We start from the raw sequence: 27933 nt of genomic DNA, 5'->3' as shown, positions 1-27933 counted from the left end.
GAAAAGTGCAGGCATGTAAGGGATCTAGAGGTTGACAACATGTCTTCTTAACGGGAGTCCAGGAGCTCATCTCCACAAATGGACTTTTCAGGATCCTTGGGTGGCTCCGTAGTTTGAAACCAATTCTGGTTATCGCTTCTCGGCCTTTTGGCTAAGATCAAGTGTAGTATCTGTTCTTATCAGTTTAATATCTGATACGTCCCCTATCTGGGGACCATATATTAAATGGATTTTTAAAACAGGGAGATGGAAAAAGAGCTTGCTCTGTCCACTCCACCCATTGACCTGGTATTGCAGTATCTCCAGGACCGGTGCACCCCTTCTTTAATGCAGTTTCTAAAATCAGAAAGAATTGAATTCAATGTTTTTTGTTCATTTTGCTTGTTTGTCGGATTTTGGGATGGACTCTTTGGCTTTGCTTTTCTTCTCCTCATTGGATTTCTCATGTTCAAAGTTGCAGAAGCCAGATTACAAGCTCATTTTGGTTCAACTTCAGCAACTGTGCATTGCATTGCCATGTAATGTGATGCAATGCTATCTTTCTAGCTCTCCCTTTTTACTTCCTTTTGGATAAACAGACATATTAGGCAAGCATTTTGGAGCTTTCACCTAAATAACTACAGGTGGTGAGATAAGCTGCACAATATAATTGACCTTTCAGTATATTGTTGCACACACACCATCTATTTAGCAAATGCCCTTGTTATCAACAGCAGCCTTTTAAACTCACCTGAGCTAACAGGTATGTGCGCTGGTTACTCTGCTGCGCTTAAAATTTCTTTTTTGGTTTGCTACAATGCCTTTTCTGAAACGTTGTCTCCTTCTGCTGGAACACTGACTTCTTTCATTTAATGCCTGCAGACTATAAAAGAGAACCCAACCCAAAAAGTTTGGTTGATTAGTCTGTGGCATTCTGTTAAACTGTTGCTTATGGCGGTCTCTGTGAGCTTCTCAGCGACATTCAGCCAGCCAGGTATCCTGCCTGCAGTAGATGGAATGTGGCAATGGAATGCTGGCTGCGCGTGTCATAATAGGCTCTGAGCCTTTATATACCTGTGCACAGCAGCAGCCACCTTCAGTCTGCTGCTGGACAGCCAGCAGCAGCAGCAGCAGGAGAGGTATGTAATCAGGAGCCCTCCTGCTAAGGGTAGACAGCTGCTCGTTCCACCCCACCCCCCGCCTTAATTGGTTCTCCTCCCTTCCAACGGTGTTGAGGCGGGTGGGAACAGCAGGGGGTGAAGGTGCTGTGTTTAAAGAGGTGGAGTTATGCAGATCTAAAACGCGTGGATTGCAGCAGCAGCAAGCCGAAAAGTGCAGGCATGTAAGGGATCTAGAGGTTGACAACATGTCTTCTTAACGGGAGTCCAGGAGCTCATCTCCACAAATGGACTTTTCAGGATCCTTGGGTGGCTCCGTAGTTTGAAACCAATTCTGGTTAACGCTTCTCGGCCTTTTGGCTAAGATCAAGTGTAGTATCTGTTCTTATCAGTTTAATATCTGATACGTCCCCTATCTGGGGACCATATATTAAATGGATTTTTAAAACAGGGAGATGGAAAAAGAGCTTGCTCTGTCCACTCCACGCATTGACCTGGTATTGCAGTATCTCCAGGACCGGTGCACCCCTTCTTTAATGCAGTTTCTAAAATCAGAAAGAATTGAATTCAATGTTTTTTGTTCATTTTGCTTGTTTGTCGGATTTTGGGATGGACTCTTTGGCTTTGCTTTTCTTCTCCACATTGGATTTTTCATGTTCAAAGTTGCAGAAGCCAGATTACAAGCTCATTTTGGTTCAACTTCAGCAACTGTGCATTGCATTGCCATGTAATGTGATGCAATGCTATCTTTCTAGCTCTCCCTTTTTACTTCCTTTTGGATAAACAGACATATTAGGCAAGCATTTTGGAGCTTTCACCTAAATAACTACAGGTGGTGAGATAAGCTGCACAATATAATTGACCTTTCAGTATATTGTTGCACACACACCATCTATTTAGCAAATGCCCTTGTTATCAACAGCAGCCTTTTAAACTCACCTGAGCTAACAGGTATGTGCGCTGGTTACTCTGCTGCGCTTAAAATTTCTTTTTTGGTTTGCTACAATGCCTTTTCTGAAACGTTGTCTCCTTCTGCTGGAACACTGACTTCTTTCATTTAATGCCTGCAGACTATAAAAGAGAACCCAACCCAAAAAGTTTGGTTGATTAGTCTGTGGCATTCTGTTAAACTGTTGCTTATGGCGGTCTCTGTGAGCTTCTCAGCGACATTCAGCCAGCCAGGTATCCTGCCTGCAGTAGATGGAATGTGGCAATGGAACGCTGGCTGCGCGTGTCATAATAGGCTCTGAGCCTTTATATACCTGTGCACAGCAGCAGCCACCTTCAGTCTGCTGCTGGACAGCCAGCAGCAGCAGCAGCAGGAGAGGTATGTAATCAGGAGCCCTCCTGCTAAGGGTAGACAGCTGCTCGTTCCACCCCACCCCCCGCCTTAATTGGTTCTCCTCCCTTCCAACGGTGTTGAGGCGGGTGGGAACAGCAGGGGGTGAAGGTGCTGTGTTTAAAGAGGTGGAGTTATGCAGATCTAAAACGCGTGGATTGCAGCAGCAGCAAGCCGAAAAGTGCAGGCATGTAAGGGATCTAGAGGTTGACAACATGTCTTCTTAACGGGAGTCCAGGAGCTCATCTCCACAAATGGACTTTTCAGGATCCTTGGGTGGCTCCGTAGTTTGAAACCAATTCTGGTTATCGCTTCTCGGCCTTTTGGCTAAGATCAAGTGTAGTATCTGTTCTTATCAGTTTAATATCTGATACGTCCCCTATCTGGGGACCATATATTAAATGGATTTTTAAAACAGGGAGATGGAAAAAGAGCTTGCTCTGTCCACTCCACCCATTGACCTGGTATTGCAGTATCTCCAGGACCGGTGCACCCCTTCTTTAATGCAGTTTCTAAAATCAGAAAGAATTGAATTCAATGTTTTTTGTTCATTTTGCTTGTTTGTCGGATTTTGGGATGGACTCTTTGGCTTTGCTTTTCTTCTCCTCATTGGATTTCTCATGTTCAAAGTTGCAGAAGCCAGATTACAAGCTCATTTTGGTTCAACTTCAGCAACTGTGCATTGCATTGCCATGTAATGTGATGCAATGCTATCTTTCTAGCTCTCCCTTTTTACTTCCTTTTGGATAAACAGACATATTAGGCAAGCATTTTGGAGCTTTCACCTAAATAACTACAGGTGGTGAGATAAGCTGCACAATATAATTGACCTTTCAGTATATTGTTGCACACACACCATCTATTTAGCAAATGCCCTTGTTATCAACAGCAGCCTTTTAAACTCACCTGAGCTAACAGGTATGTGCGCTGGTTACTCTGCTGCGCTTAAAATTTCTTTTTTGGTTTGCTACAATGCCTTTTCTGAAACGTTGTCTCCTTCTGCTGGAACACTGACTTCTTTCATTTAATGCCTGCAGACTATAAAAGAGAACCCAACCCAAAAAGTTTGGTTGATTAGTCTGTGGCATTCTGTTAAACTGTTGCTTATGGCGGTCTCTGTGAGCTTCTCAGCGACATTCAGCCAGCCAGGTATCCTGCCTGCAGTAGATGGAATGTGGCAATGGAACGCTGGCTGCGCGTGTCATAATAGGCTCTGAGCCTTTATATACCTGTGCACAGCAGCAGCCACCTTCAGTCTGCTGCTGGACAGCCAGCAGCAGCAGCAGTAGGAGAGGTATGTAATCAGGAGCCCTCCTGCTAAGGGTAGACAGCTGCTCGTTCCACCCCACCCCCCGCCTTAATTGGTTCTCCTCCCTTCCAACGGTGTTGAGGCGGGTGGGAACAGCAGGGGGTGAAGGTGCTGTGTTTAAAGAGGTGGAGTTATGCAGATCTAAAACGCGTGGATTGCAGCAGCAGCAAGCCGAAAAGTGCAGGCATGTAAGGGATCTAGAGGTTGACAACATGTCTTCTTAACGGGAGTCCAGGAGCTCATCTCCACAAATGGACTTTTCAGGATCCTTGGGTGGCTCCGTAGTTTGAAACCAATTCTGGTTATCGCTTCTCGGCCTTTTGGCTAAGATCAAGTGTAGTATCTGTTCTTATCAGTTTAATATCTGATACGTCCCCTATCTAGGGACCATATATTAAATGGATTTTTAGAACAGGGAGATGGAAAAAGAGCTTGCTCTGTCCACTCCACGCATTGACCTGGTATTGCAGTATCTCCAGGACCGGTGCACCCCTTCTTTAATGCAGTTTCTAAAATCAGAAAGAATTGAATTCAATGTTTTTTGTTCATTTTGCTTGTTTGTCGGATTTTGGGATGGACTCTTTGGCTTTGCTTTTCTTCTCCTCATTGGATTTTTCATGTTCAAAGTTGCAGAAGCCAGATTACAAGCTCATTTTGGTTCAACTTCAGCAACTGTGCATTGCATTGCCATGTAATGTGATGCAATGCTATCTTTCTAGCTCTCCCTTTTTACTTCCTTTTGGATAAACAGACATATTAGGCAAGCATTTTGGAGCTTTCACCTAAATAACTACAGGTGGTGAGATAAGCTGCACAATATAATTGACCTTTCAGTATATTGTTGCACACACACCATCTATTTAGCAAATGCCCTTGTTATCAACAGCAGCCTTTTAAACTCACCTGAGCTAACAGGTATGTGCGCTGGTTACTCTGCTGCGCTTAAAATTTCTTTTTTGGTTTGCTACAATGCCTTTTCTGAAACGTTGTCTCCTTCTGCTGGAACACTGACTTCTTTCATTTAATGCCTGCAGACTATAAAAGAGAACCCAACCCAAAAAGTTTGGTTGATTAGTCTGTGGCATTCTGTTAAACTGTTGCTTATGGCGGTCTCTGTGAGCTTCTCAGCGACATTCAGCCAGCCAGGTATCCTGCCTGCAGTAGATGGAATGTGGCAATGGAACGCTGGCTGCGCGTGTCATAATAGGCTCTGAGCCTTTATATACCTGTGCACAGCAGCAGCCACCTTCAGTCTGCTGCTGGACAGCCAGCAGCAGCAGCAGCAGGAGAGGTATGTAATCAGGAGCCCTCCTGCTAAGGGTAGACAGCTGCTCGTTCCACCCCACCCCCCGCCTTAATTGGTTCTCCTCCCTTCCAACGGTGTTGAGGCGGGTGGGAACAGCAGGGGGTGAAGGTGCTGTGTTTAAAGAGGTGGAGTTATGCAGATCTAAAACGCGTGGATTGCAGCAGCAGCAAGCCGAAAAGTGCAGGCATGTAAGGGATCTAGAGGTTGACAACATGTCTTCTTAACGGGAGTCCAGGAGCTCATCTCCACAAATGGACTTTTCAGGATCCTTGGGTGGCTCCGTAGTTTGAAACCAATTCTGGTTATCGCTTCTCGGCCTTTTGGCTAAGATCAAGTGTAGTATCTGTTCTTATCAGTTTAATATCTGATACGTCCCCTATCTGGGGACCATATATTAAATGGATTTTTAGAACAGGGAGATGGAAAAAGAGCTTGCTCTGTCCACTCCACGCATTGACCTGGTATTGCAGTATCTCCAGGACCGGTGCACCCCTTCTTTAATGCAGTTTCTAAAATCAGAAAGAATTGAATTCAATGTTTTTTGTTCATTTTGCTTGTTTGTCGGATTTTGGGATGGACTCTTTGGCTTTGCTTTTCTTCTCCTCATTGGATTTTTCATGTTCAAAGTTGCAGAAGCCAGATTACAAGCTCATTTTGGTTCAACTTCAGCAACTGTGCATTGCATTGCCATGTAATGTGATGCAATGCTATCTTTCTAGCTCTCCCTTTTTACTTCCTTTTGGATAAACAGACATATTAGGCAAGCATTTTGGAGCTTTCACCTAAATAACTACAGGTGGTGAGATAAGCTGCACAATATAATTGACCTTTCAGTATATTGTTGCACACACACCATCTATTTAGCAAATGCCCTTGTTATCAACAGCAGCCTTTTAAACTCACCTGAGCTAACAGGTATGTGCGCTGGTTACTCTGCTGCGCTTAAAATTTCTTTTTTGGTTTGCTACAATGCCTTTTCTGAAACGTTGTCTCCTTCTGCTGGAACACTGACTTCTTTCATTTAATGCCTGCAGACTATAAAAGAGAACCCAACCCAAAAAGTTTGGTTGATTAGTCTGTGGCATTCTGTTAAACTGTTGCTTATGGCGGTCTCTGTGAGCTTCTCAGCGACATTCAGCCAGCCAGGTATCCTGCCTGCAGTAGATGGAATGTGGCAATGGAACGCTGGCTGCGCGTGTCATAATAGGCTCTGAGCCTTTATATACCTGTGCACAGCAGCAGCCACCTTCAGTCTGCTGCTGGACAGCCAGCAGCAGCAGCAGCAGGAGAGGTATGTAATCAGGAGCCCTCCTGCTAAGGGTAGACAGCTGCTCGTTCCACCCCACCCCCCGCCTTAATTGGTTCTCCTCCCTTCCAACGGTGTTGAGGCGGGTGGGAACAGCAGGGGGTGAAGGTGCTGAGTTTAAAGAGGTGGAGTTATGCAGATCTAAAACGCGTGGATTGCAGCAGCAGCAAGCCGAAAAGTGCAGGCATGTAAGGGATCTAGAGGTTGACAACATGTCTTCTTAACGGGAGTCCAGGAGCTCATCTCCACAAATGGACTTTTCAGGATCCTTGGGTGGCTCCGTAGTTTGAAACCAATTCTGGTTATCGCTTCTCGGCCTTTTGGCTAAGATCAAGTGTAGTATCTGTTCTTATCAGTTTAATATCTGATACGTCCCCTATCTGGGGACCATATATTAAATGGATTTTTAGAACAGGGAGATGGAAAAAGAGCTTGCTCTGTCCACTCCACGCATTGACCTGGTATTGCAGTATCTCCAGGACCGGTGCACCCCTTCTTTAATGCAGTTTCTAAAATCAGAAAGAATTGAATTCAATGTTTTTTGTTCATTTTGCTTGTTTGTCGGATTTTGGGATGGACTCTTTGGCTTTGCTTTTCTTCTCCTCATTGGATTTTTCATGTTCAAAGTTGCAGAAGCCAGATTACAAGCTCATTTTGGTTCAACTTCAGCAACTGTGCATTGCATTGCCATGTAATGTGATGCAATGCTATCTTTCTAGCTCTCCCTTTTTACTTCCTTTTGGATAAACAGACATATTAGGCAAGCATTTTGGAGCTTTCACCTAAATAACTACAGGTGGTGAGATAAGCTGCACAATATAATTGACCTTTCAGTATATTGTTGCACACACACCATCTATTTAGCAAATGCCCTTGTTATCAACAGCAGCCTTTTAAACTCACCTGAGCTAACAGGTATGTGCGCTGGTTACTCTGCTGCGCTTAAAATTTCTTTTTTGGTTTGCTACAATGCCTTTTCTGAAACGTTGTCTCCTTCTGCTGGAACACTGACTTCTTTCATTTAATGCCTGCAGACTATAAAAGAGAACCCAACCCAAAAAGTTTGGTTGATTAGTCTGTGGCATTCTGTTAAACTGTTGCTTATGGCGGTCTCTGTGAGCTTCTCAGCGACATTCAGCCAGCCAGGTATCCTGCCTGCAGTAGATGGAATGTGGCAATGGAACGCTGGCTGCGCGTGTCATAATAGGCTCTGAGCCTTTATATACCTGTGCACAGCAGCAGCCACCTTCAGTCTGCTGCTGGACAGCCAGCAGCAGCAGCAGCAGGAGAGGTATGTAATCAGGAGCCCTCCTGCTAAGGGTAGACAGCTGCTCGTTCCACCCCACCCCCCGCCTTAATTGGTTCTCCTCCCTTCCAACGGTGTTGAGGCGGGTGGGAACAGCAGGGGGTGAAGGTGCTGTGTTTAAAGAGGTGGAGTTATGCAGATCTAAAACGCGTGGATTGCAGCAGCAGCAAGCCGAAAAGTGCAGGCATGTAAGGGATCTAGAGGTTGACAACATGTCTTCTTAACGGGAGTCCAGGAGCTCATCTCCACAAATGGACTTTTCAGGATCCTTGGGTGGCTCCGTAGTTTGAAACCAATTCTGGTTATCGCTTCTCGGCCTTTTGGCTAAGATCAAGTGTAGTATCTGTTCTTATCAGTTTAATATCTGATACGTCCCCTATCTGGGGACCATATATTAAATGGATTTTTAGAACAGGGAGATGGAAAAAGAGCTTGCTCTGTCCACTCCACGCATTGACCTGGTATTGCAGTATCTCCAGGACCGGTGCACCCCTTCTTTAATGCAGTTTCTAAAATCAGAAAGAATTGAATTCAATGTTTTTTGTTCATTTTGCTTGTTTGTCGGATTTTGGGATGGACTCTTTGGCTTTGCTTTTCTTCTCCTCATTGGATTTTTCATGTTCAAAGTTGCAGAAGCCAGATTACAAGCTCATTTTGGTTCAACTTCAGCAACTGTGCATTGCATTGCCATGTAATGTGATGCAATGCTATCTTTCTAGCTCTCCCTTTTTACTTCCTTTTGGATAAACAGACATATTAGGCAAGCATTTTGGAGCTTTCACCTAAATAACTACAGGTGGTGAGATAAGCTGCACAATATAATTGACCTTTCAGTATATTGTTGCACACACACCATCTATTTAGCAAATGCCCTTGTTATCAACAGCAGCCTTTTAAACTCACCTGAGCTAACAGGTATGTGCGCTGGTTACTCTGCTGCGCTTAAAATTTCTTTTTTGGTTTGCTACAATGCCTTTTCTGAAACGTTGTCTCCTTCTGCTGGAACACTGACTTCTTTCATTTAATGCCTGCAGACTATAAAAGAGAACCCAACCCAAAAAGTTTGGTTGATTAGTCTGTGGCATTCTGTTAAACTGTTGCTTATGGCGGTCTCTGTGAGCTTCTCAGCGACATTCAGCCAGCCAGGTATCCTGCCTGCAGTAGATGGAATGTGGCAATGGAACGCTGGCTGCGCATGTCATAATAGGCTCTGAGCCTTTATATACCTGTGCACAGCAGCAGCCACCTTCAGTCTGCTGCTGGACAGCCAGCAGCAGCAGCAGCAGGAGAGGTATGTAATCAGGAGCCCTCCTGCTAAGGGTAGACAGCTGCTCGTTCCACCCCACCCCCCGCCTTAATTGGTTCTCCTCCCTTCCAACGGTGTTGAGGCGGGTGGGAACAGCAGGGGGTGAAGGTGCTGTGTTTAAAGAGGTGGAGTTATGCAGATCTAAAACGCGTGGATTGCAGCAGCAGCAAGCCGAAAAGTGCAGGCATGTAAGGGATCTAGAGGTTGACAACATGTCTTCTTAACGGGAGTCCAGGAGCTCATCTCCACAAATGGACTTTTCAGGATCCTTGGGTGGCTCCGTAGTTTGAAACCAATTCTGGTTATCGCTTCTCGGCCTTTTGGCTAAGATCAAGTGTAGTATCTGTTCTTATCAGTTTAATATCTGATACGTCCCCTATCTGGGGACCATATATTAAATGGATTTTTAGAACAGGGAGATGGAAAAAGAGCTTGCTCTGTCCACTCCACGCATTGACCTGGTATTGCAGTATCTCCAGGACCGGTGCACCCCTTCTTTAATGCAGTTTCTAAAATCAGAAAGAATTGAATTCAATGTTTTTTGTTCATTTTGCTTGTTTGTCGGATTTTGGGATGGACTCTTTGGCTTTGCTTTTCTTCTCCTCATTGGATTTTTCATGTTCAAAGTTGCAGAAGCCAGATTACAAGCTCATTTTGGTTCAACTTCAGCAACTGTGCATTGCATTGCCATGTAATGTGATGCAATGCTATCTTTCTAGCTCTCCCTTTTTACTTCCTTTTGGATAAACAGACATATTAGGCAAGCATTTTGGAGCTTTCACCTAAATAACTACAGGTGGTGAGATAAGCTGCACAATATAATTGACCTTTCAGTATATTGTTGCACACACACCATCTATTTAGCAAATGCCCTTGTTATCAACAGCAGCCTTTTAAACTCACCTGAGCTAACAGGTATGTGCGCTGGTTACTCTGCTGCGCTTAAAATTTCTTTTTTGGTTTGCTACAATGCCTTTTCTGAAACGTTGTCTCCTTCTGCTGGAACACTGACTTCTTTCATTTAATGCCTGCAGACTATAAAAGAGAACCCAACCCAAAAAGTTTGGTTGATTAGTCTGTGGCATTCTGTTAAACTGTTGCTTATGGCGGTCTCTGTGAGCTTCTCAGCGACATTCAGCCAGCCAGGTATCCTGCCTGCAGTAGATGGAATGTGGCAATGGAACGCTGGCTGCGCGTGTCATAATAGGCTCTGAGCCTTTATATACCTGTGCACAGCAGCAGCCACCTTCAGTCTGCTGCTGGACAGCCAGCAGCAGCAGCAGCAGGAGAGGTATGTAATCAGGAGCCCTCCTGCTAAGGGTAGACAGCTGCTCGTTCCACCCCACCCCCCGCCTTAATTGGTTCTCCTCCCTTCCAACGGTGTTGAGGCGGGTGGGAACAGCAGGGGGTGAAGGTGCTGTGTTTAAAGAGGTGGAGTTATGCAGATCTAAAACGCGTGGATTGCAGCAGCAGCAAGCCGAAAAGTGCAGGCATGTAAGGGATCTAGAGGTTGACAACATGTCTTCTTAACGGGAGTCCAGGAGCTCATCTCCACAAATGGACTTTTCAGGATCCTTGGGTGGCTCCGTAGTTTGAAACCAATTCTGGTTATCGCTTCTCGGCCTTTTGGCTAAGATCAAGTGCAGTGATCTACCGGTTGCTGCCTTGGTCTTGGCTGAGAGGTGCCTTGGGTACCCGGCTCCTTGGCCTCGGGGGATCGCTGCATGTAGCAGTGCGGCTTCACCCCCTTGCTGCTTTTGGGGAGCCGGATTAGTCCCTGGGCAACGAGGGGCGATCAGCCTGCCTGCTTTTTTTAAGTAGGCGAGGAGGATTTTTGCCACGTTTGGTGTGAAGATATGGACGGGAGAAGCCCAAATATGCTGACCTGTGAAGAGGTCCCAGTTTTTGCAAAACTGAAGAATGCAGTGCGGTTTATTTTTTTGGATCCAGAGAAGAAGAAGTCTGGCTTGTTTTTTTTGGTAGAGAAGATTTTGTTTGGACTATTGGAAGTTCAAATGGAACAAGTTTTGTCTATGTTGGAGTTCCCGAAGAGAGGGATATATGATGTTATTTTTTGTTCAGAAGATATCTTTTCTGACTTTTGGAAGAGAATGGATCTAGTGAAGGAAGATTCGATACTTGAAGGTGTTTTTTTTGTGTCGCATTTTCCTAGGAAGGAAAGGCTAATAGTAATAAGGATGTATAGTCCTTTCATATTGGAAGAAGAGATCATGACCTTTTTATCCCGGTACTGTGAGAAAGTGAGTTCTGCTGGCAAAATGTTTAACCGATATGGTTTTTGGACCACGAGGTGGAGGTTCCTGGTCAAGTTCAAGGAAAGTTCGGATGGTGTTGTGGTACTCCCACCAAGTAGATTCAAAATCGGGACAGTTAATGGAGATATGTTCTTTACAGGTATGCCGAAGTTTTGTAGGCGTTGTAAACAGTATGGCCATGAAAAGGATTCCTGTACATTACAGTGGTGTGCCAAGTGTGAAGAAGTGGGACATAAGGCAGAGAATTGTGAAAAAAGTAAGAAATGTAATCTATGTGGTGGCAGTGGTCATTTATATGATTGCTGTCCTGTCAATAAAAGGGAGGAGAAGTCAGTTGACAAGGAAGATGGAAATGAAGAAGAGTCTGAAGCTGCCCCCCATGATGAAACGGAAGAGAACATATCTCAAAAGAAGGAGGAACAAATAAGAGATATAAGAAAAGAAGGTGATCATATGGAAGAAGATACTGAGAGTGATATCACAGGCGTTGAGATTGAAAATACTAGCTTGGAAGAAGAAGTGGAGGTGGATAGGGAGTCAGAAGATCAGGAGGAAAGTGAGTCCTCCAGTCAGGATGAAAAGGAAGGTGCTGTAAGTAATATGGAAGAGGAGGAGGAGGGTGAAGAAACTAGTGAAGAAGAAAGAGAGGATGTCGCATGTGAAGCCAGAGAAGAAATTGAAGGAGTTTTGTCATCTGGGAAGGACTCTAGTGAAGCAAAGGATGTTTCAGAAAAAAATATGAGGGAGATGGAGGAGAGACAAGAAGTGTTGAAAATGCTAGAGAGTTGTGAAGGGGGGAGTCAGGCTAGTCTAAGGCGCAAAGTGTGGAATAACATTTATAGCGATATGCATCGTTTTTTTTCAACTTACAGAATACCTCAGTCGTTGGCTAAAGAGGTAGAAGAAGCTTGGGATGGTCGGTTTCTGGATGGAAGGCTTTTGAATGCCTTGGCAGCATATGGCCTGAAGAGAGGAATGTTGCCTTAAATCGTAATGGTAAAGATTGTAATGTTGTGATGTAAAGAATATGGAATAACTGTATTGTGATAATATAAACGTATATATATAAAATAAGATTGGAAAAATGGATATATGACCCACAATGATGGATAACAACCTAATACCATTTGGAAATCATTGCAAAGCATGAAATGGTAAATATGGGACTTGTAATCTGAGTGGAAAAAAAAAAAAAAAAATCTGTTCTTATCAGTTTAATATCTGATACGTCCCCTATCTGGAGACCATATATTAAATGGATTTTTAGAACAGGGAGATGGAAAAAGAGCTTGCTCTGTCCACTCCACGCATTGACCTGGTATTGCAGTATCTCCAGGACCGGTGCACCCCTTCTTTAATGCAGTTTCTAAAATCAGAAAGAATTGAATTCAATGTTTTTTGTTCATTTTGCTTGTTTGTCGGATTTTGGGATGGACTCTTTGGCTTTGCTTTTCTTCTCCTCATTGGATTTTTCATGTTCAAAGTTGCAGAAGCCAGATTACAAGCTCATTTTGGTTCAACTTCAGCAACTGTGCATTGCATTGCCATGTAATGTGATGCAATGCTATCTTTCTAGCTCTCCCTTTTTACTTCCTTTTGGATAAACAGACATATTAGGCAAGCATTTTGGAGCTTTCACCTAAATAACTACAGGTGGTGAGATAAGCTGCACAATATAATTGACCTTTCAGTATATTGTTGCACACACACCATCTATTTAGCAAATGCCCTTGTTATCAACAGCAGCCTTTTAAACTCACCTGAGCTAACAGGTATGTGCGCTGGTTACTCTGCTGCGCTTAAAATTTCTTTTTTGGTTTGCTACAATGCCTTTTCTGAAACGTTGTCTCCTTCTGCTGGAACACTGACTTCTTTCATTTAATGCCTGCAGACTATAAAAGAGAACCCAACCCAAAAAGTTTGGTTGATTAGTCTGTGGCATTCTGTTAAACTGTTGCTTATGGCGGTCTCTGTGAGCTTCTCAGCGACATTCAGCCAGCCAGGTATCCTGCCTGCAGTAGATGGAATGTGGCAATGGAACGCTGGCTGCGCGTGTCATAATAGGCTCTGAGCCTTTATATACCTGTGCACAGCAGCAGCCACCTTCAGTCTGCTGCTGGACAGCCAGCAGCAGCAGCAGCAGGAGAGGTATGTAATCAGGAGCCCTCCTGCTAAGGGTAGACAGCTGCTCGTTCCACCCCACCCCCCGCCTTAATTGGTTCTCCTCCCTTCCAACGGTGTTGAGGCGGGTGGGAACAGCAGGGGGTGAAGGTGCTGTGTTTAAAGAGGTGGAGTTATGCAGATCTAAAACGCGTGGATTGCAGCAGCAGCAAGCCGAAAAGTGCAGGCATGTAAGGGATCTAGAGGTTGACAACATGTCTTCTTAACGGGAGTCCAGGAGCTCATCTCCACAAATGGACTTTTCAGGATCCTTGGGTGGCTCCGTAGTTTGAAACCAATTCTGGTTATCGCTTCTCGGCCTTTTGGCTAAGATCAAGTGTAGTATCTGTTCTTATCAGTTTAATATCTGATACGTCCCCTATCTGGGGACCATATATTAAATGGATTTTTAGAACAGGGAGATGGAAAAAGAGCTTGCTCTGTCCACTCCACGCATTGACCTGGTATTGCAGTATCTCCAGGACCGGTGCACCCCTTCTTTAATGCAGTTTCTAAAATCAGAAAGAATTGAATTCAATGTTTTTTGTTCATTTTGCTTGTTTGTCGGATTTTGGGATGGACTCTTTGGCTTTGCTTTTCTTCTCCTCATTGGATTTTTCATGTTCAAAGTTGCAGAAGCCAGATTACAAGCTCATTTTGGTTCAACTTCAGCAACTGTGCATTGCATTGCCATGTAATGTGATGCAATGCTATCTTTCTAGCTCTCCCTTTTTACTTCCTTTTGGATAAACAGACATATTAGGCAAGCATTTTGGAGCTTTCACCTAAATAACTACAGGTGGTGAGATAAGCTGCACAATATAATTGACCTTTCAGTATATTGTTGCACACACACCATCTATTTAGCAAATGCCCTTGTTATCAACAGCAGCCTTTTAAACTCACCTGAGCTAACAGGTATGTGCGCTGGTTACTCTGCTGCGCTTAAAATTTCTTTTTTGGTTTGCTACAATGCCTTTTCTGAAACGTTGTCTCCTTCTGCTGGAACACTGACTTCTTTCATTTAATGCCTGCAGACTATAAAAGAGAACCCAACCCAAAAAGTTTGGTTGATTAGTCTGTGGCATTCTGTTAAACTGTTGCTTATGGCGGTCTCTGTGAGCTTCTCAGCGACATTCAGCCAGCCAGGTATCCTGCCTGCAGTAGATGGAATGTGGCAATGGAACGCTGGCTGCGCGTGTCATAATAGGCTCTGAGCCTTTATATACCTGTGCACAGCAGCAGCCACCTTCAGTCTGCTGCTGGACAGCCAGCAGCAGCAGCAGCAGGAGAGGTATGTAATCAGGAGCCCTCCTGCTAAGGGTAGACAGCTGCTCGTTCCACCCCACCCCCCGCCTTAATTGGTTCTCCTCCCTTCCAACGGTGTTGAGGCGGGTGGGAACAGCAGGGGGTGAAGGTGCTGTGTTTAAAGAGGTGGAGTTATGCAGATCTAAAACGCGTGGATTGCAGCAGCAGCAAGCCGAAAAGTGCAGGCATGTAAGGGATCTAGAGGTTGACAACATGTCTTCTTAACGGGAGTCCAGGAGCTCATCTCCACAAATGGACTTTTCAGGATCCTTGGGTGGCTCCGTAGTTTGAAACCAATTCTGGTTATCGCTTCTCGGCCTTTTGGCTAAGATCAAGTGTAGTATCTGTTCTTATCAGTTTAATATCTGATACGTCCCCTATCTGGGGACCATATATTAAATGGATTTTTAGAACAGGGAGATGGAAAAAGAGCTTGCTCTGTCCACTCCACGCATTGACCTGGTATTGCAGTATCTCCAGGACCGGTGCACCCCTTCTTTAATGCAGTTTCTAAAATCAGAAAGAATTGAATTCAATGTTTTTTGTTCATTTTGCTTGTTTGTCGGATTTTGGGATGGACTCTTTGGCTTTGCTTTTCTTCTCCTCATTGGATTTTTCATGTTCAAAGTTGCAGAAGCCAGATTACAAGCTCATTTTGGTTCAACTTCAGCAACTGTGCATTGCATTGCCATGTAATGTGATGCAATGCTATCTTTCTAGCTCTCCCTTTTTACTTCCTTTTGGATAAACAGACATATTAGGCAAGCATTTTGGAGCTTTCACCTAAATAACTACAGGTGGTGAGATAAGCTGCACAATATAATTGACCTTTCAGTATATTGTTGCACACACACCATCTATTTAGCAAATGCCCTTGTTATCAACAGCAGCCTTTTAAACTCACCTGAGCTAACAGGTATGTGCGCTGGTTACTCTGCTGCGCTTAAAATTTCTTTTTTGGTTTGCTACAATGCCTTTTCTGAAACGTTGTCTCCTTCTGCTGGAACACTGACTTCTTTCATTTAATGCCTGCAGACTATAAAAGAGAACCCAACCCAAAAAGTTTGGTTGATTAGTCTGTGGCATTCTGTTAAACTGTTGCTTATGGCGGTCTCTGTGAGCTTCTCAGCGACATTCAGCCAGCCAGGTATCCTGCCTGCAGTAGATGGAATGTGGCAATGGAACGCTGGCTGCGCGTGTCATAATAGGCTCTGAGCCTTTATATACCTGTGCACAGCAGCAGCCACCTTCAGTCTGCTGCTGGACAGCCAGCAGCAGCAGCAGCAGGAGAGGTATGTAATCAGGAGCCCTCCTGCTAAGGGTAGACAGCTGCTCGTTCCACCCCACCCCCCGCCTTAATTGGTTCTCCTCCCTTCCAACGGTGTTGAGGCGGGTGGGAACAGCAGGGGGTGAAGGTGCTGTGTTTAAAGAGGTGGAGTTATGCAGATCTAAAACGCGTGGATTGCAGCAGCAGCAAGCCGAAAAGTGCAGGCATGTAAGGGATCTAGAGGTTGACAACATGTCTTCTTAACGGGAGTCCAGGAGCTCATCTCCACAAATGGACTTTTCAGGATCCTTGGGTGGCTCCGTAGTTTGAAACCAATTCTGGTTATCGCTTCTCGGCCTTTTGGCTAAGATCAAGTGTAGTATCTGTTCTTATCAGTTTAATATCTGATACGTCCCCTATCTGGGGACCATATATTAAATGGATTTTTAGAACAGGGAGATGGAAAAAGAGCTTGCTCTGTCCACTCCACGCATTGACCTGGTATTGCAGTATCTCCAGGACCGGTGCACCCCTTCTTTAATGCAGTTTCTAAAATCAGAAAGAATTGAATTCAATGTTTTTTGTTCATTTTGCTTGTTTGTCGGATTTTGGGATGGACTCTTTGGCTTTGCTTTTCTTCTCCTCATTGGATTTTTCATGTTCAAAGTTGCAGAAGCCAGATTACAAGCTCATTTTGGTTCAACTTCAGCAACTGTGCATTGCATTGCCATGTAATGTGATGCAATGCTATCTTTCTAGCTCTCCCTTTTTACTTCCTTTTGGATAAACAGACATATTAGGCAAGCATTTTGGAGCTTTCACCTAAATAACTACAGGTGGTGAGATAAGCTGCACAATATAATTGACCTTTCAGTATATTGTTGCACACACACCATCTATTTAGCAAATGCCCTTGTTATCAACAGCAGCCTTTTAAACTCACCTGAGCTAACAGGTATGTGCGCTGGTTACTCTGCTGCGCTTAAAATTTCTTTTTTGGTTTGCTACAATGCCTTTTCTGAAACGTTGTCTCCTTCTGCTGGAACACTGACTTCTTTCATTTAATGCCTGCAGACTATAAAAGAGAACCCAACCCAAAAAGTTTGGTTGATTAGTCTGTGGCATTCTGTTAAACTGTTGCTTATGGCGGTCTCTGTGAGCTTCTCAGCGACATTCAGCCAGCCAGGTATCCTGCCTGCAGTAGATGGAATGTGGCAATGGAACGCTGGCTGCGCGTGTCATAATAGGCTCTGAGCCTTTATATACCTGTGCACAGCAGCAGCCACCTTCAGTCTGCTGCTGGACAGCCAGCAGCAGCAGCAGCAGGAGAGGTATGGAATCAGGAGCCCTCCTGCTAAGGGTAGACAGCTGCTCGTTCCACCCCACCCCCTGCCTTAATTGGTTCTCCTCCCTTCCAACGGTGTTGAGGCGGGTGGGAACAGCAGGGGGTGAAGGTGCTGTGTTTAAAGAGGTGGAGTTATGCAGATCTAAAACGCGTGGATTGCAGCAGCAGCAAGCCGAAAAGTGCAGGCATGTAAGGGATCTAGAGGTTGACAACATGTCTTCTTAACGGGAGTCCAGGAGCTCATCTCCACAAATGGACTTTTCAGGATCCTTGGGTGGCTCCGTAGTTTGAAACCAATTCTGGTTATCGCTTCTCGGCCTTTTGGCTGCGGTCAAGTGTCTTGTACAGGCGACTGTGGTCCAGAAGGTACTCGGGTACCCCTCTCCTCGGCCTTGCAGGGTGACCCACTTCGGTGGGCTCCCCTGCCTGCTGCTATTGGGAGAGGGCTTAGTCCCAGGGTAACGGGTTGCGATCCCCCCCAGCCTCTCAGGTGTTTCTGTTTACAGAACTCTGAAAGGCGCAGATTGCAAGCGGTTTGCGATTTGCTTTTTCTTGTTGCGTTACCATGGAGGTTGACCCCAACCTCGTGCCTCACTATGCGAGGCTTAAAAACACTATCCGTATTCATTTCACAGAGGGCGGAAGTGATGAAAGGAAATTGCGGTACGTAGTCCAGGACGTGCTTGAAGGGCTCTTTCATGTGCAGAAGAACGAGATTCTCTCTATCCAGGATTATCCGAGGCGTGGCGATTATGACATCACCTTCACCGGGGAAGGCATTTTTCAGGATGTCCTGGTAAGAGCCAGAAAGGCAAAAAACAATCCTATTCTAAAAGGAATACAAGTTATCGAGCACGTCCTGGATGAGGTAAAAATGGTAATCCTTAAAGTATTTTCTCCTTTCGTTACTTCAGTGGAACTAACATGTTTTCTTTCAATGTACTTTAAAAGTGTAAAATGTATAGGGAAAGTACTTAATGAGTTTCACATATGGACGTCCAAATGGAAATTTCTAGTAACATGTGAAAGAGACCCTAATTTCCCAGGCGGTGTGAAACTCCCTCCTGCACGTTTTAAAATAGGTTCCTCAAATGGAGACTTCTTTTTTTCTGGTATGCCACCCTTTTGTAGAAACTGTGGAAAATATGGCCATTTTAAGGATGACTGTGAGGCAACCTGTAGAAACTGTGCTAGTACAGAACATGACACCAAAGAATGTCCTCATGATAAAAAATGTAATTTCTGCCAAAAACCTGGTCATTTTTATTTTTCATGCCCACATAGGTTCTGGGAGGCCGAACAGAGACGGAAGGAAAAGGCCAGGACATCCGAAAATGAACCAACAGGTCAGACCACCCCTCAGGAGGAGGAACAACAACCTGGAGCCTCAGCGAGCAAAGAGGGCAATTCGAGTGATGAGGAAAGCTCAGAGGTAATGAAGGGTAACTCCCAAGCAGTGAGGAAAAGTTGGCACCAAGACAACAGGGAGGCTAAAAGAAAGGCAGAAAAGGAACAAAAGGGCATGATCGGTAAAACCAAAAGAGACCGGCAGAAGGTTGACACCGAGCCCGAGGCAAAAACTGGGTTTCCTGGGCCTGAGTCTGAGGCTAACTGGACTACGGTGGGTCCCCATAAAAAGAAAAGAGGGAAGAAAGATGGTTCGAATGGAGCGGCTGATGGGGATCAGATGGACACATCTCCTGGTGGGGAGGTGGACGTTGGTCCCCCAAAAGTCCCGGACCCTGCTGACCCCGGTGGGGAGCCAGGCCTTGCCAGCTCCGTGAGCTCGGGTACATTGCCTTGTACCCAACCTTCCCCTGTGTGTCGGCCTCCCCTGGGTGCAGGGGAGCCACCTGGGGACCCACCTGATAAGGATCTGAATGGCCAGCCCATGGAGACCCAGGGTGCTGTTCCTCTTAGTTGTCTCCCAAGCTACTCACATGTAGCGTTGGGTCATTGTCTTGGTGAGTCAAGTTCCTCCTCCATGGAGTCCTTACTTACGATAAATTCGGACGAGGGAAGTAGCTCGAGCGTAAGTGGTCTGGCCGGTTCAGCGGATAGGAAGTAAGTTCCGTATTTCTGTTTTATATAATTTTTTTACTTTCCTCCAATGGCAGAACTTAAGGGCATTTCCCTCAATGTGAGGGGTCTAAAATCAAAAACCAGAAGAGTAACATTATTTAATTTTTTAACTTGTCTTACGGCTTCCGTCTTCTTTTTACAGGAATGCAATATCCCGCACACAGTATCCTACAAAAAATACAAAGAGGATTGGAAATGTGGCCCATCAGTGTGGTCCGGGTCAAATGTTACCGGATCAGCAGGGATAGCTATACTTTTTAAGGGAAACGTTCAAATTGATTTTATCCAAGAGATTTTACCAGGTCGTATGTTATTAGTTAAAGCTTTTATTAATGGTGTAAAATGGCAATTTTTAAATTTTTATGGGTCCCCAGATAAAAATGAAAGAGCTGACATGTTAGAGATTTTACCATTATTTATTAATACCTCTGAACCTTTTATCTTGGCAGGTGATTTTAATTGTATTTTAAAGGGTGAAAGTCGGCGCTCTACAGCCGTAAGTAGAAACTATGACAAAACTACCGGTATGTTAAGTAATATTTTAAGTGATTTTAGACTTGTTGATATTTATAAAGAATGCAACAAGACTAGTTCAGTAGAAGCCGGCTTTACCTGGAGCAATTTAAATTGCAGTTCAAGAATAGATTTTATATTCGGTTCAGAACAAATTTTACCTGATAAATGTGAAACCCACGATAATATCTTCTCAGATCATAAATTTTTATCTTTTAGTGTAAAAATTAATGCTAATAAAAAATGTGGGAAAAAAACTTGGAAAATGAATGTATCCCTTTTAAATGATTCTAAGATTTTATCGGATTTTATTGAATTTTATAAAAACTGCAGGAGGAAGAAAGATGTAAATGTCCCTATAAGTGCCTGGTGGGATAAAATGAAAAAAAAAATAAAAGATTTTTTTATTAAGAAAAGCATATATAAAGCAAAAGAAAAGCTAGAATTATATAATAATTTAAATACCCGGTTACAGACCTTATATAAACTTAGAGAAAATGGTCTAGAAGTAGAAAAAGATATTAAAATACTGAAAGAAGAAATAACAAAATCACTAGAACAAAAAGGGAAAGAGCTCATTTTCCGCTCCAGAATAAAACACGTGGAGGAAGACGAAAAATGTTCTAGATATTTTTTTAAAAAAATTAGAGAGAAAAAAACAGTAATTGAAGATATAGATGGAGAGAAAAATATGGGAAAAATTTTGGAAAAGGTACATGGTTACTATTTTAATCTTTTTAATGATAAAAGAATAGATGAAAATATAATGCAAAATTCTCTAGAAGAAATAACATCTGTTTTAGATACCGCCTCCCAAGAGTTTTTATCACAAAACATAACAAAAGAAGAAATTTTACAAACCATAAAAAGTTTTAAAATTGGAAAAGTCCCTGGATCAGACGGTATTCCTATAGAGTTTTATGTAAAATTTTATGATATTTTAAAAGAGGATCTGTTTTATGTTTTTACTGAAGTTTTTAATGATAAGGTTTTATTAAAATCCTGGAAAAAAGGGGAGGTCTCATTATTATATAAGAAAGGTGATAAGACAGACTTAAAAAACTGGAGACCTATAACCCTACTAAACTGTGACTATAAAATAATGGCAAAAATTTGTGCAAACCGCCTTAAAAAAATTATAGGAAAAATAATCCACTCAAACCAAGTATGTGGTGTGCCTGAGCGCAGTATCTGGGACAATCTAAACCTTGTTAAAGACTGTATTGAAGACATTAAAAACAGAAAAGGGAAGATGGCAATTTTATCAATTGACTTCGAAAAAGCTTTTGATCAGATTTCTCATTTTTATCTTTTTAAGGTTTTAGAAAAAATGGGCATACCAGAAAGGTTTTTATTATCTCTTAAAGCGTTTTATAAGGACTGCACAAGTAAGATTTTAGTAAATGGTTTCAAGACACAAGATGTTTTTTTAAAATCAGGGGTAAAACAGGGGTGCCCCCTGTCCCCACTACTTTTTATTTGTGCTCTTGAGCCACTTTTATGTGCAATCCGTAGAGATAGACAAATATGTGGTATCCCTCTACCTGGAAGCAAAGGAACAGAAGCAAAAGTGGTGGGTTACATGGACGATGTGGCGGTCCTTTGCCGAGATGCACCATCACTACAAAACTCACTCAAACAGATCCAATCCTTTTGTACAGCTTCTGGTTTTAAGGTTAATTTTAATAAGAGTAGTATTTTAAATATTGGGGAGATGATTTTACACGATGTTTTTATTCCAATAACTGACTCTATTAATATTTTAGGTATTTCTTTCTGTGAATCCAATAATGGTCTAAATAACTGGGAGGCGGTAGCTCAGAAAGTGAATACGAAAATATGTATGTGGAATATGAGAAAATTAACGATGGAGGGTAAAGTATTAATTATAAAAATGGTCATTTTGCCTCTTTTATTGTATTTGAGTTTGGTTTTCCCTCCCCCTGTAAATATTTTAAAAAAGATCACTAAAGCATGTTTTACTTTTTTCTGGAGTTCTAAGATGGAGAAATTAAAAAGAGAAATTGTAACAAAACCAAAGCTCAAAGGTGGGAAAGACTTTCCAGATTTTAGTAGGTTCCTTTTAATTAAATTTTTTTGCTTCTGTTTTAATGCCCTTTTTAAAAATCACTATTGGTCCTTTTTTATGCGTTATAACACTGGTTTTTTTATGAGAAAGTTTGGGTGGTTTGAAACGGTTTTATCATCTCCATATGCTTTTAAACTGCCAACGCATTATTTAATTTTAGAAAAAATAGTGATTCATTTTAATTTAGGGGGTAAAGAAGCGGGAGATCTACAAAATAGTAAGAAATTAATTAAAAGTCTTTGTAAAAATGAAGAGTTATGTAACATTGAGCGCTATGATGATGAACAAATATTGAATATATGGAAAGTCATTAATGCAAAATATCTTTTTAATATACAGAAAGATTTGGCTTGGAGCTGCGCACACCAATGTCTTCCGTGCCGGGCATTCCAACATAGAAGAGGACTCGTAAGGTCTGCCATTTGCCCAAGAAGCGGATGTCAAGAGGAGGAATCAGTGAAACATCTACTATGGACTTGTCCTTTTGCAAAAGCGTTCTGGAGAAAATTGCTCCCTCTGATGGAAAAAGTGGCAGACCTCAAAGACTTTAACTACGCCACAATACTTTATGGACTTATGGAATGCCCAACAGAAGACCAAAAAATTATGGCATGGAAGACAATAAATTGCGCCAAAATAGCTCTCTGGAAAGCCCGAAATATTTTAATTTTTAATCATGATGAATTGTCTTTAAATGATGTTTTTAGTTTTTGTTTAAGTGAAATGTATGTATATTTTTTATTAGATAAAAAAAATAATCCAAATATCTCCCTAAAATGGGATGTCAATGTATGGAACACATTTTGAATTTTTGTAACATTTTATTAATTTGAATATATGCAAATTTTTATCCTATTTGAATAATTTATGTTTTTAAGTCTCGTATGTTTCGAGACAATGTATAAAAATTTGTAATGATGTAAAATGTTGCTTTTATTTCTGTACATCTGTGTAATTTTTAAATAAAACTGGTTTTATCCCTGTGAGGGGATAGCCAAATTAAAAAAAATCTGTTCTTATCAGTTTAATATCTGATACGTCCCCTATCTGGGGACCATATATTAAATGGATTTTTAGAACAGGGAGATGGAAAAAGAGCTTGCTCTGTCCACTCCACGCATTGACCTGGTATTGCAGTATCTCCAGGACCGGTGCACCCCTTCTTTAATGCAGTTTCTAAAATCAGAAAGAATTGAATTCAATGTTTTTTGTTCATTTTGCTTGTTTGTCGGATTTTGGGATGGACTCTTTGGCTTTGCTTTTCTTCTCCTCATTGGATTTTTCATGTTCAAAGTTGCAGAAGCCAGATTACAAGCTCATTTTGGTTCAACTTCAGCAACTGTGCATTGCATTGCCATGTAATGTGATGCAATGCTATCTTTCTAGCTCTCCCTTTTTACTTCCTTTTGGATAAACAGACATATTAGGCAAGCATTTTGGAGCTTTCACCTAAATAACTACAGGTGGTGAGATAAGCTGCACAATATAATTGACCTTTCAGTATATTGTTGCACACACACCATCTATTTAGCAAATGCCCTTGTTATCAACAGCAGCCTTTTAAACTCACCTGAGCTAACAGGTATGTGCGCTGGTTACTCTGCTGCGCTTAAAATTTCTTTTTTGGTTTGCTACAATGCCTTTTCTGAAACGTTGTCTCCTTCTGCTGGAACACTGACTTCTTTCATTTAATGCCTGCAGACTATAAAAGAGAACCCAACCCAAAAAGTTTGGTTGATTAGTCTGTGGCATTCTGTTAAACTGTTGCTTATGGCGGTCTCTGTGAGCTTCTCAGCGACATTCAGCCAGCCAGGTATCCTGCCTGCAGTAGATGGAATGTGGCAATGGAACGCTGGCTGCGCGTGTCATAATAGGCTCTGAGCCTTTATATACCTGTGCACAGCAGCAGCCACCTTCAGTCTGCTGCTGGACAGCCAGCAGCAGCAGCAGCAGGAGAGGTATGTAATCAGGAGCCCTCCTGCTAAGGGTAGACAGCTGCTCGTTCCACCCCACCCCCCGCCTTAATTGGTTCTCCTCCCTTCCAACGGTGTTGAGGCGGGTGGGAACAGCAGGGGGTGAAGGTGCTGTGTTTAAAGAGGTGGAGTTATGCAGATCTAAAACGCGTGGATTGCAGCAGCAGCAAGCCGAAAAGTGCAGGCATGTAAGGGATCTAGAGGTTGACAACATGTCTTCTTAACGGGAGTCCAGGAGCTCATCTCCACAAATGGACTTTTCAGGATCCTTGGGTGGCTCCATAGTTTGAAACCAATTCTGGTTATCGCTTCTCGGCCTTTTGGCTAAGATCAAGTGTAGTATCTGTTCTTATCAGTTTAATATCTGATACGTCCCCTATCTGGGGACCATATATTAAATGGATTTTTAGAACAGGGAGATGGAAAAAGAGCTTGCTCTGTCCACTCCACGCATTGACCTGGTATTGCAGTATCTCCAGGACCGATGCACCCCTTCTTTAATGCAGTTTCTAAAATCAGAAAGAATTGAATTCAATGTTTTTTGTTCATTTTGCTTGTTTGTCGGATTTTGGGATGGACTCTTTGGCTTTGCTTTTCTTCTCCTCATTGGATTTTTCATGTTCAAAGTTGCAGAAGCCAGATTACAAGCTCATTTTGGTTCAACTTCAGCAACTGTGCATTGCATTGCCATGTAATGTGATGCAATGCTATCTTTCTAGCTCTCCCTTTTTACTTCCTTTTGGATAAACAGACATATTAGGCAAGCATTTTGGAGCTTTCACCTAAATAACTACAGGTGGTGAGATAAGCTGCACAATATAATTGACCTTTCAGTATATTGTTGCACACACACCATCTATTTAGCAAATGCCCTTGTTATCAACAGCAGCCTTTTAAACTCACCTGAGCTAACAGGTATGTGCGCTGGTTACTCTGCTGCGCTTAAAATTTCTTTTTTGGTTTGCTACAATGCCTTTTCTGAAACGTTGTCTCCTTCTGCTGGAACACTGACTTCTTTCATTTAATGCCTGCAGACTATAAAAGAGAACCCAACCCAAAAAGTTTGGTTGATTAGTCTGTGGCATTCTGTTAAACTGTTGCTTATGGCGGTCTCTGTGAGCTTCTCAGCGACATTCAGCCAGCCAGGTATCCTGCCTGCAGTAGATGGAATGTGGCAATGGAACGCTGGCTGCGCGTGTCATAATAGGCTCTGAGCCTTTATATACCTGTGCACAGCAGCAGCCACCTTCAGTCTGCTGCTGGACAGCCAGCAGCAGCAGCAGCAGCAGGAGAGGTATGTAATCAGGAGCCCTCCTGCTAAGGGTAGACAGCTGCTCGTTCCACCCCACCCCCCGCCTTAATTGGTTCTCCTCCCTTCCAACGGTGTTGAGGCGGGTGGGAACAGCAGGGGGTGAAGGTGCTGTGTTTAAAGAGGTGGAGTTATGCAGATCTAAAACGCGTGGATTGCAGCAGCAGCAAGCCGAAAAGTGCAGGCATGTAAGGGATCTAGAGGTTGACAACATGTCTTCTTAACGGGAGTCCAGGAGCTCATCTCCACAAATGGACTTTTCAGGATCCTTGGGTGGCTCCGTAGTTTGAAACCAATTCTGGTTATCGCTTCTCGGCCTTTTGGCTAAGATCAAGTGCAGTGATTTAGCGATTGCTGCCTTGGTTTTGGTTGGAGGTGTCTGGGGTACCTGGCTCGTCGGCCTTGGGGGATCGTCCTTACTTAATTGTGGGGACTTCACCCCCTTGCTGCTATAGGCGTGTCGGCTTAGTCCCCAGACAACGGGAAGCGATCATACTCGCTCCTTCTGTGTGTTGGAGTGGAGATTACGCTAATTCTGTTGGAGAATCATGGCAACAGAGGCGGAGTTGTGGCCGAAGTTGGAGGTTCCAGAACATGCACGTGTGGAGACCGCTTTCCGGATTTTTGTCCGGAGAGACTGTCAGAAGGTTAAGGACTTTCGGTTTATTATGAAGGAGATCATCTTGGGTGTCGCAAAGGTGAAAAAAGAAGACATCGTGGCAGTTATGGATTATCCCCAAAAGGGTGTCTATGACGTGTTTTTTGAGTCTAGGAAGATTTTGGAGAACTATATGGATTCTTTTGATGAATTGAGACATGAGAAGTTTGTTGGAATTCGGTTTCAACGTCACGTATTTAGTAGTGAAAAGATGGTGACAGTGAAGATGTTTTCACCACTGGTTCCAGAAGAGGACATTGTCACGTTTTTGAGTGGTTTTGCCAAGTCTGTAGTATCAAAAGGTAAAGTAATGAATGAATTCGGAGTATGGACGGGAAAGTGGAAATTTTTTGTGGAATTTAACATGAACAAGGATAGGAGTTTTTCCTACCCGCCTCAAAGGTTTAAGCTTGGTAAAGTAAGTGGGAATTTATTCTTTAATGGGATGGATTCCTTTTGTTCAATTTGTGAGGTATATGGTCATAAACGTGAAGACTGTACTGCAGAAAAGTGTTGGAAGTGTAAAGCGGAAGGACATGTTTCTAAATCATGTCCAGTAGAAAGGAATAAGTGTAACCTGTGTATGGAAATTGGGCATAGGTTTAAGGAATGCCCAAAGAGAAAGAGTAATAAGGAGAAGATGGAAAGTGCAAAGGCGGAAAAGAAAGAAAAAAAGAAGACGGTAGAGGTTCAGAGGCAAACAGAAGAGGAGGAAGCTGATAAAGAAATGGACAAAGTTAAAAAAGGAATTGCGGAAATGAAGGGAAGTGGTGTGTGTTTTGAAGCTTTTTTTCCAAAGGTAATCGCAAGTGTTAAGGCAAATAAAGAGAGGTTTTTTGAAACCTATAAGGTGGGAAGGACATGGATAGATTATGTGAATACAAACTTTGAATCTTTCTCGCAAGAGAAAGGACTGTTGGAGTATCTAACATATTATGCGTTGAAGGGAGGAATGCAGTAATGTGTTTTGTTTCCTTCCTCTATATATTATGTGTCTGAGAGGAAATACTGGTTGTTGTTTTGTTTTTTTTGTATATGCATTAAATAATGTTTTTTTGTTTTAAAATGACACGATGATGGATTTGGTCCATCACCGTTTTCAGAAGTATGGAATCGAGATGGTACTTGTAATCTGAGTGTTATGGGAAAAAAAAAAAAAAAAAATCTGTTCTTATCAGTTTAATATCTGATACGTCCCCTATCTGGGGACCATATATTAAATGGATTTTTAGAACAGGGAGATGGAAAAAGAGCTTGCTCTGTCCACTCCACGCATTGACCTGGTATTGCAGTATCTCCAGGACCGGTGCACCCCTTCTTTAATGCAGTTTCTAAAATCAGAAAGAATTGAATTCAATGTTTTTTGTTCATTTTGCTTGTTTGTCGGATTTTGGGATGGACTCTTTGGCTTTGCTTTTCTTCTCCTCATTGGATTTTTCATGTTCAAAGTTGCAGAAGCCAGATTACAAGCTCATTTTGGTTCAACTTCAGCAACTGTGCATTGCATTGCCATGTAATGTGATGCAATGCTATCTTTCTAGCTCTCCCTTTTTACTTCCTTTTGGATAAACAGACATATTAGGCAAGCATTTTGGAGCTTTCACCTAAATAACTACAGGTGGTGAGATAAGCTGCACAATATAATTGACCTTTCAGTATATTGTTGCACACACACCATCTATTTAGCAAATGCCCTTGTTATCAACAGCAGCCTTTTAAACTCACCTGAGCTAACAGGTATGTGCGCTGGTTACTCTGCTGCGCTTAAAATTTCTTTTTTGGTTTGCTACAATGCCTTTTCTGAAACGTTGTCTCCTTCTGCTGGAACACTGACTTCTTTCATTTAATGCCTGCAGACTATAAAAGAGAACCCAACCCAAAAAGTTTGGTTGATTAGTCTGTGGCATTCTGTTAAACTGTTGCTTATGGCGGTCTCTGTGAGCTTCTCAGCGACATTCAGCCAGCCAGGTATCCTGCCTGCAGT

At 42.8% G+C, this 27933-nt stretch overlaps 14 non-coding genes and 1 pseudogene across 14 annotated transcripts; all 15 read left to right on the top strand.

The window, feature by feature from the left end:
* The first annotated feature begins 131 nt into the window (after window positions 1-131).
* On the top strand, window positions 132-322 carry LOC141183226 (U2 spliceosomal RNA). The gene has a single exon (XR_012258224.1). It is a non-coding gene; the product is annotated as a U2 spliceosomal RNA (small nuclear RNA).
* Window positions 323-1437: 1115 nt separating this feature from the next.
* LOC141183189 (U2 spliceosomal RNA) lies at window positions 1438-1628 on the top strand. Its single transcript, XR_012258190.1, has one exon. It is a non-coding gene; the product is annotated as a U2 spliceosomal RNA (small nuclear RNA).
* A 1115-nt stretch (window positions 1629-2743) lies between these two features.
* Window positions 2744-2934, top strand: LOC141183225 (U2 spliceosomal RNA). The gene has a single exon (XR_012258223.1). It is a non-coding gene; the product is annotated as a U2 spliceosomal RNA (small nuclear RNA).
* Window positions 2935-4049: 1115 nt separating this feature from the next.
* On the top strand, window positions 4050-4240 carry LOC141183216 (U2 spliceosomal RNA). The gene has a single exon (XR_012258215.1). It is a non-coding gene; the product is annotated as a U2 spliceosomal RNA (small nuclear RNA).
* A 1115-nt stretch (window positions 4241-5355) lies between these two features.
* On the top strand, window positions 5356-5546 carry LOC141183581 (U2 spliceosomal RNA). The gene has a single exon (XR_012258420.1). It is a non-coding gene; the product is annotated as a U2 spliceosomal RNA (small nuclear RNA).
* Window positions 5547-6661: 1115 nt separating this feature from the next.
* LOC141183579 (U2 spliceosomal RNA) lies at window positions 6662-6852 on the top strand. Its single transcript, XR_012258419.1, has one exon. It is a non-coding gene; the product is annotated as a U2 spliceosomal RNA (small nuclear RNA).
* Window positions 6853-7967: 1115 nt separating this feature from the next.
* On the top strand, window positions 7968-8158 carry LOC141183567 (U2 spliceosomal RNA). Its single transcript, XR_012258418.1, has one exon. It is a non-coding gene; the product is annotated as a U2 spliceosomal RNA (small nuclear RNA).
* A 1115-nt stretch (window positions 8159-9273) lies between these two features.
* LOC141183555 (U2 spliceosomal RNA) lies at window positions 9274-9464 on the top strand. Its single transcript, XR_012258417.1, has one exon. It is a non-coding gene; the product is annotated as a U2 spliceosomal RNA (small nuclear RNA).
* A 2953-nt stretch (window positions 9465-12417) lies between these two features.
* LOC141183474 (U2 spliceosomal RNA) lies at window positions 12418-12597 on the top strand (annotated as a pseudogene).
* Window positions 12598-13712: 1115 nt separating this feature from the next.
* LOC141183543 (U2 spliceosomal RNA) lies at window positions 13713-13903 on the top strand. Its single transcript, XR_012258416.1, has one exon. It is a non-coding gene; the product is annotated as a U2 spliceosomal RNA (small nuclear RNA).
* A 1115-nt stretch (window positions 13904-15018) lies between these two features.
* LOC141183531 (U2 spliceosomal RNA) lies at window positions 15019-15209 on the top strand. Its single transcript, XR_012258415.1, has one exon. It is a non-coding gene; the product is annotated as a U2 spliceosomal RNA (small nuclear RNA).
* Window positions 15210-16324: 1115 nt separating this feature from the next.
* LOC141183518 (U2 spliceosomal RNA) lies at window positions 16325-16515 on the top strand. Its single transcript, XR_012258413.1, has one exon. It is a non-coding gene; the product is annotated as a U2 spliceosomal RNA (small nuclear RNA).
* Window positions 16516-22985: 6470 nt separating this feature from the next.
* Window positions 22986-23171, top strand: LOC141183330 (U2 spliceosomal RNA). The gene has a single exon (XR_012258314.1). It is a non-coding gene; the product is annotated as a U2 spliceosomal RNA (small nuclear RNA).
* A 1115-nt stretch (window positions 23172-24286) lies between these two features.
* LOC141183132 (U2 spliceosomal RNA) lies at window positions 24287-24477 on the top strand. The gene has a single exon (XR_012258138.1). It is a non-coding gene; the product is annotated as a U2 spliceosomal RNA (small nuclear RNA).
* A 2602-nt stretch (window positions 24478-27079) lies between these two features.
* On the top strand, window positions 27080-27266 carry LOC141183459 (U2 spliceosomal RNA). The gene has a single exon (XR_012258404.1). It is a non-coding gene; the product is annotated as a U2 spliceosomal RNA (small nuclear RNA).
* The last annotated feature ends 667 nt before the right edge of the window (window positions 27267-27933 follow it).

The sequence above is a fragment of the Phyllobates terribilis genome, unplaced genomic scaffold (genome assembly GCF_046119375.1).
Source record: "Phyllobates terribilis strain yellow unplaced genomic scaffold, ASM4611937v1 Scaffold_38__1_contigs__length_12584779, whole genome shotgun sequence".
NCBI lineage: Eukaryota > Metazoa > Chordata > Amphibia > Anura > Dendrobatidae > Phyllobates > Phyllobates terribilis.
The sequence above is the reverse complement of the archived record's forward strand: the minus strand, read 5'-3'. Positions and strand labels throughout refer to the sequence as shown.